This window comes from Triturus cristatus, chromosome 3_2, assembly GCF_964204655.1.
Source record: "Triturus cristatus chromosome 3_2, aTriCri1.1, whole genome shotgun sequence".
Lineage (NCBI taxonomy): Eukaryota > Metazoa > Chordata > Amphibia > Caudata > Salamandridae > Triturus > Triturus cristatus.
In genome coordinates, this window is record NC_140584.1 from 792,285,185 (window position 1) to 792,300,888 (window position 15,704).

Consider the following 15,704-nt stretch of genomic DNA (forward strand, 5'->3'; position numbering starts at 1 on the left):
ATTGGGAGCGGTTGTGGATTCTTTGTGTCTCTATATATACAATTGGAAACTTCTTATAACTCTGCAGCTGCTGAACAGATTTACACCAAATCACAAAAGCATTGGAGATGTCATCAGTGATGTCATCGACCATGTCATGAGTGATGTAATATGTGACGTCATCAGCAGTGCATTGCGGGGGCGCGAGTTACAGTTAGCTGAACTAACTATAACGGGGGAATTTCGAGGGTTTTGTACGAGGGAAATGTCCAGCTAACTATAACGTCCCTGAAACCTATGTTTTTTTCAGTAAATTTCTAAGGTTTTTTAAATACTAATTCCTAACTATAACTTGCATGAAACCTATGGTTTTTTCAGTGAATTTCAAAGGTTTTTTAAATGCTAATTCCTATCTATAACTTATCTCTAAAGCTATGATGTTTAATGATTTTCATAGGATTTCTAAATCTTTATATTTCAGTGTGTCAATTCCTTTAATTATGTTTTTTTATATTGTTTTTCACCATTTTTGTAAGTTTTTTTTCCAATTAATTATTTAAAAAATTAAAAAATATTATTTGTTTTTAATGATTTTTTTTAAAAAATTGCAATTTTTTTAAAACTATTGTTTAAAAATATTTTTTAAACTATATTTGTAATACTTTGTTGTTTTTTATTTTGACAATTTTTGGGGGATTCGCGCACCCTATGCGCAGCTTTCTCGATCCCTGCATGGAACATAGTCGCCATTTTAAAATTGTAGGGTAGGATCCGCGTACGGTATGCGATGGGTACGTATTTTAGTGCGCGATTGCTATGCGACCGGTACGCAACTCCAAGCCCATACGCGACACGTACGAAGTACGTTACGTGACGCTCGCGCGCTTCCGTATAATGTCATGTGCGTGTTTGACACGGTGGGTGGGCGAATACCACGAAATACTTTAAATGTCAAAAATCATATATATATATGTATTGCATGTAAATATTAATTGAAGACATAATCTAAACTGCTCATAAAATTAATATATTTTTACTTCTAGTCCTATATTGCTTTTAAATGCAATTTCGCAAATTCGCGCTCGGTCCATGCTGCCTATGCGCACGGTGCGCGGATCCCATGTGACCTGAAAAAAGAGAGTTGATTGGTTCATTACACTTCCTATTCTAACTATTGAAAGACCCCATCCATTTCAATCATTCTTCTTTAACCTTCTTTGGAAGTGCATCTCTCTGCAGAGAAGAACTTTTTGGGGGAGATTTCCACAGCTGCCATTCATTTCATTCTAAAGAAAATGGCTTCTGGACAGCAAGCACCATCTGATTCTGAACATTCTTCAGAAGATGGGTTTCTTCCTGAACCTACACGCCCTGAAGGATACACTTCAGTGGTATGGAACATTTTTTCCTTTCCTGATGGACCGACAAAAACAAATGCAACTAAGGTGACGTGCAAAATTTGCCAGAGAGTCCTATAGAGAGGAGATCCAACTAAAAAATACTCTTGCGTGACCGCAAGTATGATGAAGCACCTCGGGACTCTCCACCCCGTCAACCTGGCAAGGGAAGAATGTAGAAGAATGCGTCACAACCCTCCGCCAGCAGTGGCAAGGATATCTACAGCAGCGCCATCTTTTGTTCACCCGGACATACGTCCCGAATTTGGATAACTTAAAATTAGTTGCATTAAATGCAACAAACTGCTCTGTTATGGTGAGCAATCCATTGAGCTTATCTGCAGGGCGCAGAGAAACCATCAGTGTTCATTTTTTTTTCCCTAAAGTTTAATATTTTGTTCATCCTGTTCCCTTTTTTTGTTTAAAAAAAAGAATCACAAAATCGTTGAAAAAAGCGCAAAAAAAATATAAAAGAAAAAAAAGAAAAAAAAAAGTTCTTGTCAGAACTAACTTCTCTGTTTAAAGAAGAGCTATATTTCTATGTTAGTGTGTGAAAGTTTAGATGAATGTATGTATAGTGCGTTATTGACTGAACTAATGCACCAATATAAAAACTCTCCTGTCAGTCCCACTCTCTACTGACCATAAAGAGCCACGGTGGTTTGATACATCTTGCTCCGTGGCCAATAGAGAGTTAAGAAAGGCCCTCTCTGCCAATCCCAGGTGTAAGGACGCTGTTCGAGCCGCCAGGAAAAACTATAAAGATAAAACATCGAAAAGGAAGGCAAATTTGCTCTCCGATCACTGGGATAAGCTGGTTATCAGCGCCAATCTGGGTGGCAGCGGCCCATTTTGGACGGCAGTTAGGAGAACGAGGGAAATGGGCAAAGAGCTTACTAAAATTAGTTGCAACATAACCAGTACAGCTTGGGAGACTCATTTTTCTAATATTTATGCTGCCCCCTCTGATGAGCAACCCTTCCCTAACTCGTATCAAACAGCAGGCTTAGAGATTTCGGACTCAGAAGTCAGGAAAGCTATCAAAGAGAGCCTAGGCAACAAGGCGCCCGGGCCAGACGGCCTCCCTATAGATATCCTTAAATTTAATGTTGATCTTTGGACTCCAATACTTTTAAATATTTTTAATAGTCTACCATATGTAGCCATGCCTGCCACCTGGGCTACTAGTATTATTGTCCCCATTTACAAAAAGGGAGACAGATCTGACCCAGTAAACTACCGTCCCATCTCCCTCCTGGACAATACTTTAAAAATACTAGGACGAATAATTTATAACAGGGTACTGGTATGGGCGTCTGATTCTGACTTTTTAGACCCCTGCCAGATGGGGTTTAGGAGTGGGGTAGGAACAGTCGAGCAATGCCTAAACTTAAAATTGATAATAGATAAATACTGCATTGCTCGCTCATCCCCCGTTTACCTGGCTTTTATGGATCTTTCATCCGCATTCGATCTCGTGAATAGATCCAAGCTATGGTTAACTCTCCTGTCAAATGGTCTCGATGCCACTCTTGTTAGATTCTTAGCCTATCTCCATACTGACTTGAAAGCTCGGGTACGCATTGGTATGGGCGGAGAGGTATCGGGAGCCATTAAGATAGGGAGGGGGGTGAGACAGGGGTGCGTTTTAGCACCCCTGTTGTTTATCATTTATATTAATGGCCTGTCCAACTGTTTAAAGAAAGCTACCCCCGATGTCCCAATCATTTTAGGAAATCCCTTGCCCGTACTTTTATATGCAGACGACGCTGTCCTTTTGGCACGTACACCAAATGCCTTACGTCTGCTTGTACATAGTTTTGTAAATTTTATGGAGGGACTGGATCTAAAAGTTAATTTTAAAAAGTCTTTTATTATGCCTTGTGGGCCGGGCAAAAGGAAACTCGGCACTATTCAAATTGGAACAGATAAACTCGAATCTGTCCATAAGTTCCCTTATCTGGGGTTGGTTTTCGCTGCGAACGGCTCCTGGAGTGGGCATGTGGCCCACGCCACGAGCAAGTTCTCGAAAGCCAACAACTCCGTCCTGAGTCTCCCACGCCCTAAGAAAATTGGCGCCACTAAAGCTATTGTTCAAATTTTTAAATTACAGTGTTCCCCTGTTGCTACGTATGGAGCCGAAGTCTGGGGATCGGCCAGCAGCATTGGTATTCAAAGAGAGGAAAACCGTTTTTGCAGGAAACTGCTGGGAGCACCAATTTCCTCTTCCAATTTCATCTGTCATAACGAACTTAACCTCCCATTCATAAACGACTTTATTAAAGCAAGACCAGCACTCTTCTGGATCAGAATCTGGAGGAATGAGGCTGCTGCCCTTACGCAAAACATCATTAGGGACTGCCTCAATAGTGATAATGGCATACAGATCCCCTGGTTTAAAGAAGTTTTTAAAATATTTAATGAAATTGGAAGAGGTATCTTGTTTACTGAGCCAACAGCTATTGAACCAAAGGACAAACATGAGGTTCAAAAGGCACTCTATGCACTTTATCGTAATGAACGGCTTGGAATTGAACTACAGAAATCAGGGGTCAAAAAATACATTGGTAATGGTCTCTGTATGCAAATCATGCCACCCTACCTATCACTGCCTATGTCAAATTGGGAACGATCTCTACTGTTTCGTCTAAGGGCAGGAACTGTTAAATTTCTGCTTTCTTTTCCTCTGGGGTATCAACATCATACTGCCCTTACTCCCTGCCCCTGTGACGGTACAAGCACTCAAGATGATTTGCACTTTTTGTTTTTCTGTAAATATTATGTGAGATATACCAAATGGCTTTTATCCCCATATTTTAGAAAGCTCAGACCTCTTACACTTCAAGAATCCTATATGCTGTTGCTCACCCTGGACAATGATGAATTGACATTTCGCACTAGCACTTTTCTAAGACTAGCCATACGTGCACGTAAGACTATGGAAAGTCCTTGTAATCAGATTCAGTCAAAAAAATACTACTGCTAAAACCTTATAAGTTAATGGAACTTACTGTCTATTTTCTGTACGAATCGCTTTGTTACTATGAAATGTAAATTATTTAACTGTTTTGTATTATGTGTATGTATATGTTCTTTGATGTGTCGGTACTTTTATGAATTTTAACAAATTCGAATAAAGGTCTTTTGAAACTTTGAAACTTGACTGAACTAATGCATTAGTAGCGTATGATGAATGTATAAGTGCAGAACTATAAGGAAGTGCTGCAGCATCACACAGTAACCTCTTTCACTGCAGTGTGCTGTAGTACTTCCGAAGCACAGAGATGCAACATATGTACATAAATATGTTGCAAGTCTATGCTTCTCTCTGCACGGCTGCTTAAACTGCAGCCATGTGGTGACACAGGCACCCTTGCACCATGATGCAAGGATATCTGTGTCATGTGGAGTTTGTTTTTGTGCAGGAAGACACACCTTCCTGCACAAAAACAATCAGTAAACGCATTTTTCTCCTTCAATGTATGCTGAGCATTGTAGCATGCATTGAAAGATAAAACATGAGGAAAAATGAAAACAATTATCCTTGTTGTGATTTGCTACACCAATTGGAGAATGTTGCAGCATTCACACACACATAGAGATTTATGATTTCTGATAAATCTGGAGATGTGTCTTGTTCTATGAGTATTCTGTGCAATCACGCACACCAACACTTATAGAACGCCCTTTCAACGCAAAGTAGTGTGTATGATAAGGTCGTATTTACATGGAGAAGAAAAGGTACACAGAGTGCCTTTTCCTCTCTTTTTAAATATGAAAGAGTGTCTTGCTCTATAACTATGTCACAAAAAGTGACATATTTCTGTTTAGAAAATTGTTTACGAATGATAGGAAGTAAGCACAGAGTTTTGTCTGCAAAGATGCTCAAAGAAGAATGATTGAAATTATTGCAGTCCTTCAATAGGTACAATTGGAAATATTATGAACCGCTCAAATCTGTTTTTTTGCAGGTCACATGATATCCTATGACAGGGAGATTCCAAAACTACATTGGTATTAACAGGGTGTTTTGAAAAACATATTCAAACTTTGTAGCTTCTTGTAGATCTGCCCATTCTGCATATTAATACTTAGTTAAACTTACCTTCACAGTAATAGAAATAAAAAATGGTACACATTTTTTTCAGATGTTTTTTGTAATGTAAATTGGGGTAAAGTGCTTTTTTTAGAATTAGGATCTGTGAAAGAAAAGAAAAGATAGTTATAACATTTTAACAACACAGCATAATTCTGTTCTCAGAATATATTGAATTTCACTGGAAATAGTGATTTCAATCGTACTCATCACATAACAGCGGGCAAAAAAAACAATCAAAAAGATTGTTTAAAAAGACCCAACATGCTATTCTCAGTAAAATACCAGAAAATACAAATCACACATATCTGAAATGCTTATGGCTAACAAAATTTTATAACTTCAATTTATAAAAACTGTAAATGTTGTCGCTTTAAAATATTCACCGAGTCAATGAGCGTGAAAAAGTCCATAATTCAAACATATACCTTTCCTTGAGGCCAAATGGTGTTTTTGCACTCCTTTTTATGTAAATTGTCCTATGGTAATCCTATTAAGTTATAATAATACATTCCTCAGAGCGTGAATTATCTTCCTAAAACTTTGGCTTTAAAAATATTAGGCAGGAATTTGGTAATTCACTAGGTAAACGTTGTTTGAAAACCAACTGGGCATCATTACAAAGTGTCCAGCCTTTGTCACATTTTAGATAGGCAGTGTAATGTCCAGATGCTGTGGAAGGACCATCATGGAAAATAATTGCAATTGCTACAAAAGTCCTTCCTGATATTGATAGTTGTGTTGCTACAAATTCCTTTATTAAAGTCTCCAATTTTCTTAAATCAGCTGTACAACGTTGCATCATTAAAATTATATATTGTCCATATTTTTTTTTAAATAATGTGATAACATTTCTGATTTACATTGGCTACACTCCATGTTTTGATTTGCACCTTTAACTAATTTATTGAAAGACACTGATTTACAGTCTAGTAATGTTAAATACAGAAATCTTTCATTGTCTACATTAGTGCTAGATGTATACATGCAATTTTCATAATGATGTTCCCATTTGTAAGAAAGGCCAAAAATATTTTCTATTTCTACACCTTAATTTTCAAAAATGGTAAGCATATACATCAAAAACTCCTGAGCATCTTGTTGGATATTTTGCGTAAATTATGTAGAACCAGAACACACATCCAAAAGATTACGAACATCTGATACAGTTTTGTATTTTACTTGTATCTGTTGTTAATTTTTCATAAACAGAATGTAACAGAGAACAAAATCATTTTTTCCGATTCTGCATAATTTGTTCTTGCAAACCTTCAAGATAAAAAACAACATTGACCACTATATTAGCTTAGCAGTTGACACCAGAACTATTTTCAAACTGATAACCAACAATCTCTTCAATCGTGTCTTTTTTCGGTTTACTTGCTATCACAACATCATCTTGTTCTTTTCCCTTCTCTACACCTTCACTACAGATATTCTCAAGCCTTCTTTTTCGACCAACCACACGCTTTTCAAATACAGGATATTGACCTAAATTGGGAGCATACGCCCTTCTTAACCTATTGTACTCTTTTACACTGTTTGCATCTGCAGTAACCTTTGTCTCATCAAAATCAATCAAAAACAAACCAGATAATGTTCTGACTGGCGACAAAGCAACATATGCCATACCCTCTTTAAATACGGTAGATCCAATGTTCACCAATTCACTGCCTACACTTAATCCTTGAGATTTTTGAATAGTCACTGCATATGCCAGAGAAAATGGAAATTGTTTCCTACGGACATATAAATCTGTAACAAGCAAAAAACGAACTGAACAACGACCAATTTCTTTACCTTCTTCAATCTGATCAAATTAAATTTTTAAAAATTAAATTCCTTCTTTTTTCTGCTAATTAACAAAATCCACCACTTTACCCATTGCTCCATTAACTAAACCTTTTTCTACATCCAAATTACGCCTTAAAATTACCCGACAGTTTACACATGCATATAGAGTCTTTTCTAAACCAGCCGTTTTAGATAAAAAAAATTCTAAACAATCCAGTTTTGTTTTCAACTTTTCCGTCAAAATAATAGTGATTCCTTCATGCTCTATTTTATCGATGGCTTCCATTTTGATAATTTCTTCATTTTCCAGTTTCAATAGTTCTTCGTTGAATATAGAACACTCGCGCAGTGTTGGCATTAAGCAGATCACTGATTTAATTTCTGCAATTTTCATGTACACTTTCTCAGGGACTACATTTTCATTTGGAAACAAATTGGAAAGTAATCGACTCTCCAAAGCTTGTTTGCCATGTTCTGTCAGAAGTACAATTCTTATATCTTGAAGAATACTTCCATATTCAGCATCATTTGCCTGTCGCATATTTGTTGTCAGTTCTTTGTATTCAAAATATGTCCAAATGTTCACGTTACCAACACTAACGAGAGACTTTCTGGTATCTTCATGTGCAAGTGTTTTAAATACCGGTTGTCCTTTTACCGGAGTCAGTTGCAGTAGATATCCAAAAACGATGACGTGTTTTCCTCCAAATAAAACCTCATACTCTGTTTTAAGAATTTGCTGCATTCTTAAATGCACAAAGGCAAGCATCAAGTTTGAGACCATGCTTACCTCATCAATAATGAGAAGTTTCATTTTCTTCAGGACTCTTGAAACTTCACAACAAGCTTCTCCAGATAGCTTGTGGTATTCCAATTTGTTCTCATGCTCTACTGGTAGCATTAGTAAGCGATGTAAAGTAATTCCTTTAATGTTATGTGCTGCCAACCCAGTTGGAGCAGTGACAACACAAGACAAATGCGACTCAGTTGTTGTCTGCAGATAACTTGTAATTACTTTAATTAAGAAACTTTTTCCTGTTCCTGCTTGACCACTCACATACATTCGGATAGGTTGAAATGATGTACATGTGCACCCTTTCTTTTCATGAAGTAATCCATGGTCAATCTGCTCTTTCACTTGTTGATATATTTGTTTCTGTTCAACATTTAGTTGTTCTTACAAGTTTCCTAACTGTATTACATCTTCTTGAGCTTGATACATTGCTGTTTCCACCTCATTCATGACAATTGCTGCTTCATTTTCAACAATTGGTTGTCCTAGTGGATCTTGACTCAGTGCAGCAGAACGTTGACTGTCTTGAGAACTGTCTCTAGCAATCTCAGCTGCAATTGTAGCTTCTTGATCAATTTCATCATTCAACATTTTAACATAATTTGCAAAAGCACTGCATTGTATACTATCTTTACAAGCATTAAATGAATCTTCATAGCTCTGAAAATCTCCAAGTAATTCTAGTTCTGAACGCCATGGTTTGAACATTTGCAAAAGGGCTAAATAGTAAAATTCCCTTTTATCAGCAGTGTCGCAACTCAATTTCCTGTGATTGATTAAATTTCCTTTCCTTTGTTTCACCAAACATCCTTCGGAACCAATCACTGCATATTTTCCATCATTGATGTTCTCTGTAGTATTCCGTTTAAAAGTATAGTTTTGCAGCACTTCATAGAGACACATGTTCTCAAGATGATGACTTCTTTTTGGGTAATATGTGTCCAACATATTCGTTTTCAAAATATCTGTACTTTCTGGTTCTTTTTCTGCTAAATATTCAATTTCTTGAACAGATTTCAGTACCCGATTTTGCATTGCTGCAAGACCTAGACTCACCCAAATGATTCTTCTACTTTTGGAGTATAGACTTGCAGATGATAACCGATCTGAGCATTCATATGCTCCAATTTCACGATGCGATAACATATTCAAACTGAAACTGCATGATTTCTTACTTAGAGTCTTCTCGTGAGAAATCTCTTACCACATTTCTTTCAATTCTGTCTTTTCTGATTTAGTAATGTAGGACGTTACATATCGAGCAACAGCAATGGAATTGTCCGCAACATACTGAATATCGATGTTAGCGTTCCACATGGACAAAATAACTGGATTGTAGTCATTTATGTATTTTGACTCTTCGCTTCCTCTTAAGTTGTAAGTATTTTTTGGAGACTTTCTTGTGATGGTATGTCGCATAGCTGACTTAAAACTGTTCACTCTTCCTTTGGATAACACAGGATGTGGAAATCCAAAACGACATTTGATATAGAACTTATCCTTTGACTTGTACTTTTGTCGACAGTGTTTTCCACACCTATGGCTTTGGAATCGTAAGACTTGTTGTTTTAAGTTTTTATCTTCTCTGCTATTGGGTATGGCACATGTGGCATAATCTTCAATGAAAGACAAAACAGTATCATCTGAATCTGTTCCAAATTTGGGGGCGTCCTTGATCCATAACAACATATGTATATGAGGAGCACCTCTTGCTTGAAACTCCTTTCTCCAAAAGAAATCCACAACTTCTCCAAGATGAGGATTTTTTTTATTGCAGATGAAAGACATCATAGCTTCAAATCTATGATTGAAATATCTGCATACATTAACAGGATCTAAAGAGCACAATTCTCCAGGTGCCTTGTATTCAATATTTTTTAAATTGGAATTTGCCTCTCGAAGAAATTCAAGTAGATCATCCCAAGCATACTCAGCACAGCTTAGTGTAAGGAACCATGTAGGAGTTCCTAAGTTCCGTAGCATACACTTCAGTTCTCCATGACGACGGAACCAATATTCATTAGTCACACGCTGACATGCCATCAGATTAATCAACTGAGATTCTAAATGATCATCTCTCTGATGCACTTTATCCATAAAATCCTTTGCAGTTACATTTTGCAGATGCATTCCAGTTTTTAAAAAGTGATTTACTGCATATGAAAGTCCAGACAAGTCACTTTCAAACAGAAGATGAAACATATAAGGGATACATTGTCAAAATCTTGGATCTTCTGCATATAATCTTGTTGTCCCATATTCAGATGCAGGAATCTGCACAGGACGTTCATCATATTGTCCACCTTTTCCTGTTGGAAACAACTGCGGGAAACAATGAGCTGCCAAGCTCTCTTCCCATACACTCATGGGACTTCCTCTTGCTTTTTTCATTTGTAACAACTCAATCGTATTCCCCATCACCTCTTTGGAATGAAGTTGATGTAACCTGTAATATTCATAGAGTTTTTTCACATCTGGACATGTTCACTTTTTCAATTTGTCCACTTAATGTTTCAGTATCTTCTGCTAAATCTATTTCTTCTTCTCCTACAAACACATTTCTATAGTACTCATTATTTTTTAGCAGATACAATGATGCCTTTTGCACTTTTTTAAGATCCACTACTTCTTGCCAGATTCTCTTATTCTTAGTAGGAACACCATTAACTAGAATGACTAGTGGTTCATTTTCTGCATGGTCTACACCAATAGTTTCAATGTTTTTCTTTAAATCTAATGGTAAATACTAAGGGTGGGCGTAGTTCGCGAAGTAGCACTTCGCGAAGCTACGCAAAGTGAAGTTCGCACTACGCGAGCTACGCGTAGCACTTCGCGAACTGCGAAGTAACATGTTCGCACTGTGCAAGATGTTGTTTTCAATGATTGCACAGTGCGGACAAGCAACCGGCACTGTGCAATCATTGAAAATGGCATCTTGCACAGTGCGAGGTGTAGTTTTCTGCTGCTCGAGTAGATTTTTACTCGAGCTGCAGCTTTCTCAACGCGAACTGGTAGTTTCTCATCGCGAGCGGTCGCGAGCATACGCGACCCCTCGCAATGAGAAACCTGACCTTCTCGCGTTGGGAATCTCGCCGGGAGGTTTATTTTCCATGCTCGCGAACAAGGAAAAAGTCTCGCCAGGATGTCATTTTGCTTGCTCGCGGTCGCCAACTTGACGTTGAGGACCGCGAGCAAGCAAAAAATGACCGCAGCACTACGCAACACTACGCTACGCGTGTTCGCACTGTGCTACGTGCAGTTCGCGTAGTGCGAAGTAGCGCGAACTTCGCAAACTACGCGAGCATAGCGTAGTGCTTCGCCCAGGCTTAGTAAATACACAACTCTTCCTTTCAATCCTCTTTGTAACTCTGATGGAGGTAATTTGCTTGTTTTAGGCTCCATACTAGGGGTGGGTGGAATTTGCGAAATTCACTTTCGCAAATTATCGCAAAAATGTTAAAAATGTCCGCAAACACGGGGAAATATCGCGAAGATGCGGAAGTTTTTTTCCCGCCCGTTCGCGGTATGTTCTGCGTGGTCGCGGCTCACCAACTTACCCATGCGGTTGCTCGTGGGCGCGGCCATCTTGTTTTCACTTGTCTCGCGGTGCATGATCGCGAGAAGAAAGACGTGATCGCGCGACGAATGATGTTACTGCGGGCGCGAACTGTCGCGAGACAGCGCAAATGGCTACCAACAATCCAACATCTCGTGGAGAACGAGACTGGATCGGGAAAACTTGTCAGCGAACGCGGGGATTCAAGTAAGGCGATCGCGCGCACTCAAGAATGTATTATTTTACAGCGCGAGCAAGCAAAACATTTCCGGTAAAATGCGGATTGCGGAAATGTTGACATTTTCTCGCTCTCCGCGGAACGCGAAAATGTCAAATTATCGCAATTTCCACGAGTGGAACGGATTTTTAGCCCAGGCCTACTCCATACAAACAATAGCCTGAAACGGGTGCACACATTGAATGAGAATAGACTCATACGTATTTAAATCTATCAGCTCTGGAGGAATAGCAACCAACTCTAGATTATTATGAACAGCGCTAGCAGGCATTTTATTCTCATCTAATTTGTTATAACAATATTTGCAAATACGCTGCTCAGATCCCGAATCAAAACACTCCTCTACCAAACAAATACGTTGTAAATTCCTTCCACTTATCATTATTTTCTATTTCACTTTTTAAATACAGATTGACACTCCTAGTCTGATTTTTATAGTGACTTCGCCGACAACAAATACAAGAAACATTTGGTCTTTCACCTGAAATTACCTTAAACTTTGTGATTTGATCTTCAAAAATTTTTGTAATCACAGGTTCTACATTGTCTTCAACATTTTGTTCTACTAATGTGTCAGTTTCTGCACTCTCTTGCTGAGGAACAAAGTAACAAAACTCAATATCCTCGCAAACCTTCTTCACATCTGATAGTGACCCACGCAAAAGAGCACTGTTCAACTCATTTAACTTTAGTGCTGGACTTTTTGTATAATACAATCTTCTCACTAACTTCTGCATTTGAGTATGATGTACTGCCAACATCCTGAAATGGTGAAAAACACTTTGACAAACTTTCCTAGAAAGACAAGTCAGAGAATGACCTTGCAAACTAGTATTTTTTCTTACTCTGCAAGGGTCTAGTCCTTCCAACATCTTAATCTTTTCTTTAACACTTTTTTTACTATATGCTCGTAAAAAACTACATAATTTATCAATAGATTCTTGTCGTACACTACAAATACTACTGCAATCCCAAGTGTACACAGGGGTGTCGATTACCATCCGGTAAAAACCGGGTACGAACCGTCGGTCGGAGCGTTTTCTCCGTCCGACTCGTACCCGGTTGTAAAACTTTACAAACATGGAATTACGATTCGCACGGAAACACCATTTCCGTACGAATCGTAAAAAACACCGACCGACGAAAATATACATACGAATGTGATCCGGGAATGCTGCGACGTGACGTCGGGACGCTTTCAGGCAGCGTTTCACGACCCAGGAAGTACGATTCGAATCGACAGCAGTCCGGACGGCAATATTTTCACGGCACCCAAAAAGTGCCGGAAAAGCGAAGTACGGCGCGAAACGACCAGAGTAGGTGGCCCGGTACGCACCGTACCCCCCCAGCCCCCGTATGTACGTGCCGACCCCCCCAGCCCCTGTATGTACGCGCCGACCCCCCCCCATCCCCCGTATGTACACGCCGACCCCCCCAGCCCCCGTATGTACGCGCCGACCCCCCCAGCCCCCGTATGTACACGCCGACCCCCCCAGCCCCCATACGTTCGAGTCGTACCCCCCCGTGTATGTACACCCGTGTACGTGTCGAACCCCCCGCGTAGCGCTGGGGGTACGCACCGTACATACACGGGTGGGGGTACGACTCGAACGTACACGGGTGTACATACACGGGGGGGTTCAACACGTACACGGGTGTACATACACGGGGGGTCCGACACGTACACGGGTGTACATACACAGGGGGGGTACGACACGTACACGGGTGTACATACACGGGGGTACGACTCGAATGTACAGGGGGGTCGGCGCATACATACGGGGGCTGGGGGGGTCAGCGCGTACATACGGGGGCCGGGAGGGGGGATTCGACTCGTACATAGGAGGGCTGGGGGGAGTGTTGGGCGCGTATGCAGGCACATGTCTCCATGGTTGCTATGGGAGTTCGGTGCGGATGGTGTTTTTTCCATACGGTTGTAACATTGGACGCACGGGATGGATCGTAATTCCGCGGTCGGACTTCACTTTTCACATTCGTACGGTAAATCGTCCGTGGACGTGTCGGACACATTTTCCGACCCGAGGACGTGTGGGGAATAATTCCCAATGCGATTCGTATGGACTTTTTCCCATGCGAATCGTAATTGGCAGTTTGTACGGCACTTGTACGATTCGTACGGTAAAAAGACCGGATGCGAGTCGTACGGGGAATTTTTTTACCGGATCGTAATCGGCACCAGGGTGTTTAGGACGTCTCCCTAAAACTTCATCAGCTATCACTTCTTCTGCATTTCTTTCAACCATTTTCTCTTTGTCAATTGCACAACCATCTCTAACCTCATAACCTTGACCACTGGTGTCAACTGCATGCAATAAAATATTGCTCTGTAACTAACTCTCTTCATTAAAGAAAGGCTCAGAACTGGGACTGTGTTTCCATTCTCCTAAAAAAACATCATAAAAATGTGTTCTATTAATTACTCTTTTCCTCTTACTTTTGGCCTTCATTAAATGGATTGGTTTATCTAGTGATCGAATTGTGTTTAATACTAAAATAAATAGTTTCCTTTTTACTTCAAAAGCCTTTTCAACAATGGTTTCAATATGCTTCTTCTTTTTATAAAATAGAGCTCTCTTTTTATATTTCTTCACATCTTTCAGCAAATTATGTACTACTCTCTTGTAAAAAAAATGTTTGCGTATTTCCTTATACTGGTTTTGCCTTCTTTTACCATACTTCGTCTCCTTTGACTGTCCATTTGCTTTTTGGCTTTTCCTATTATTTTGAATATTTTTTCTAGTTGAAGCATTCTCAGAGGTTTCAGCATTCTGTACATTCTGTCTGGTCCTACAAACATTTTTAATAAATTGCTTTGTGATCTTACCAGAAGATTTTTTCTTTTTAGCCACATTATTTTGTTCATTCAATACTTGTGGTTGATTTTTCTTCAAGTAACTCTCCTTTCTCTGTTCTTTTCTTTTTCTTTTTTTTTCTGGCATGATTTCTCTATTTTAATTGTGAAAAACAGTATCTGTAAAAAATAATCACAAATAAATGTATATTAATAACTTTAAAATGTATACTTTTCTAGTACTATACAAACACATTTTATATAAATACTGACTAAGAAATTATAGCCCTGAAGCACAAGTGTGACGATGGTTAAAACACTACATGCATAGTGCATACTACTTTCAAACCAGTTCATGCCCTAAAGCCTGCCTCACTGAAAGACTACATGCTTACTGACTGAATGATTACAGTACTATACGGAGAGACACTGGGTGAGTGACAGGGTGTTTGCTAGAAGTGTATGGATACTGACTGGGATATTGATGGTGTGAAAGACAAGTGTGTACGTGATTAGAAACCTACATGCATAGTGGATAGGCGTTTGAATCAATCCATGTGCTAAGGCCTGCCTCACTCCAATAGTACTTGGATACTGACTGAATGTTTTGAGTATTGAAAGGAGAGTGCCTGGATGAATTTATAAGTATTTGTTTTTTGGTGCAGTAAATACATTAGTACATGGTGCTGAATGAGTCACTGGAGAAGTATAAGGGGAGTGACAGAGTGTTTGCGGGAACTGTATGAATACTGACTAGGGTATTGAAGGTGTGAAAGACAAGTGGGTAAGTGGCTATAGACCTGCATGCATAGTGGATAGATGTTTGAAACAGTCCATGGAGTAACACCTGGATCACTGCAAAACTACCTGGGTACTGACTGAATCATTAGAGTACTGCAAGGAGAGTGCCTGGGTGAATCTTTTGAAGTTTTGGGGTTTTGGCGCAGTACATAGATTAGTACATAGTGCCAAATGAGTCAGTGGAAGTGTGCAATTGAAGTGACAGGGTGTTTATTGGAGTTTATAGATACTGACTGGG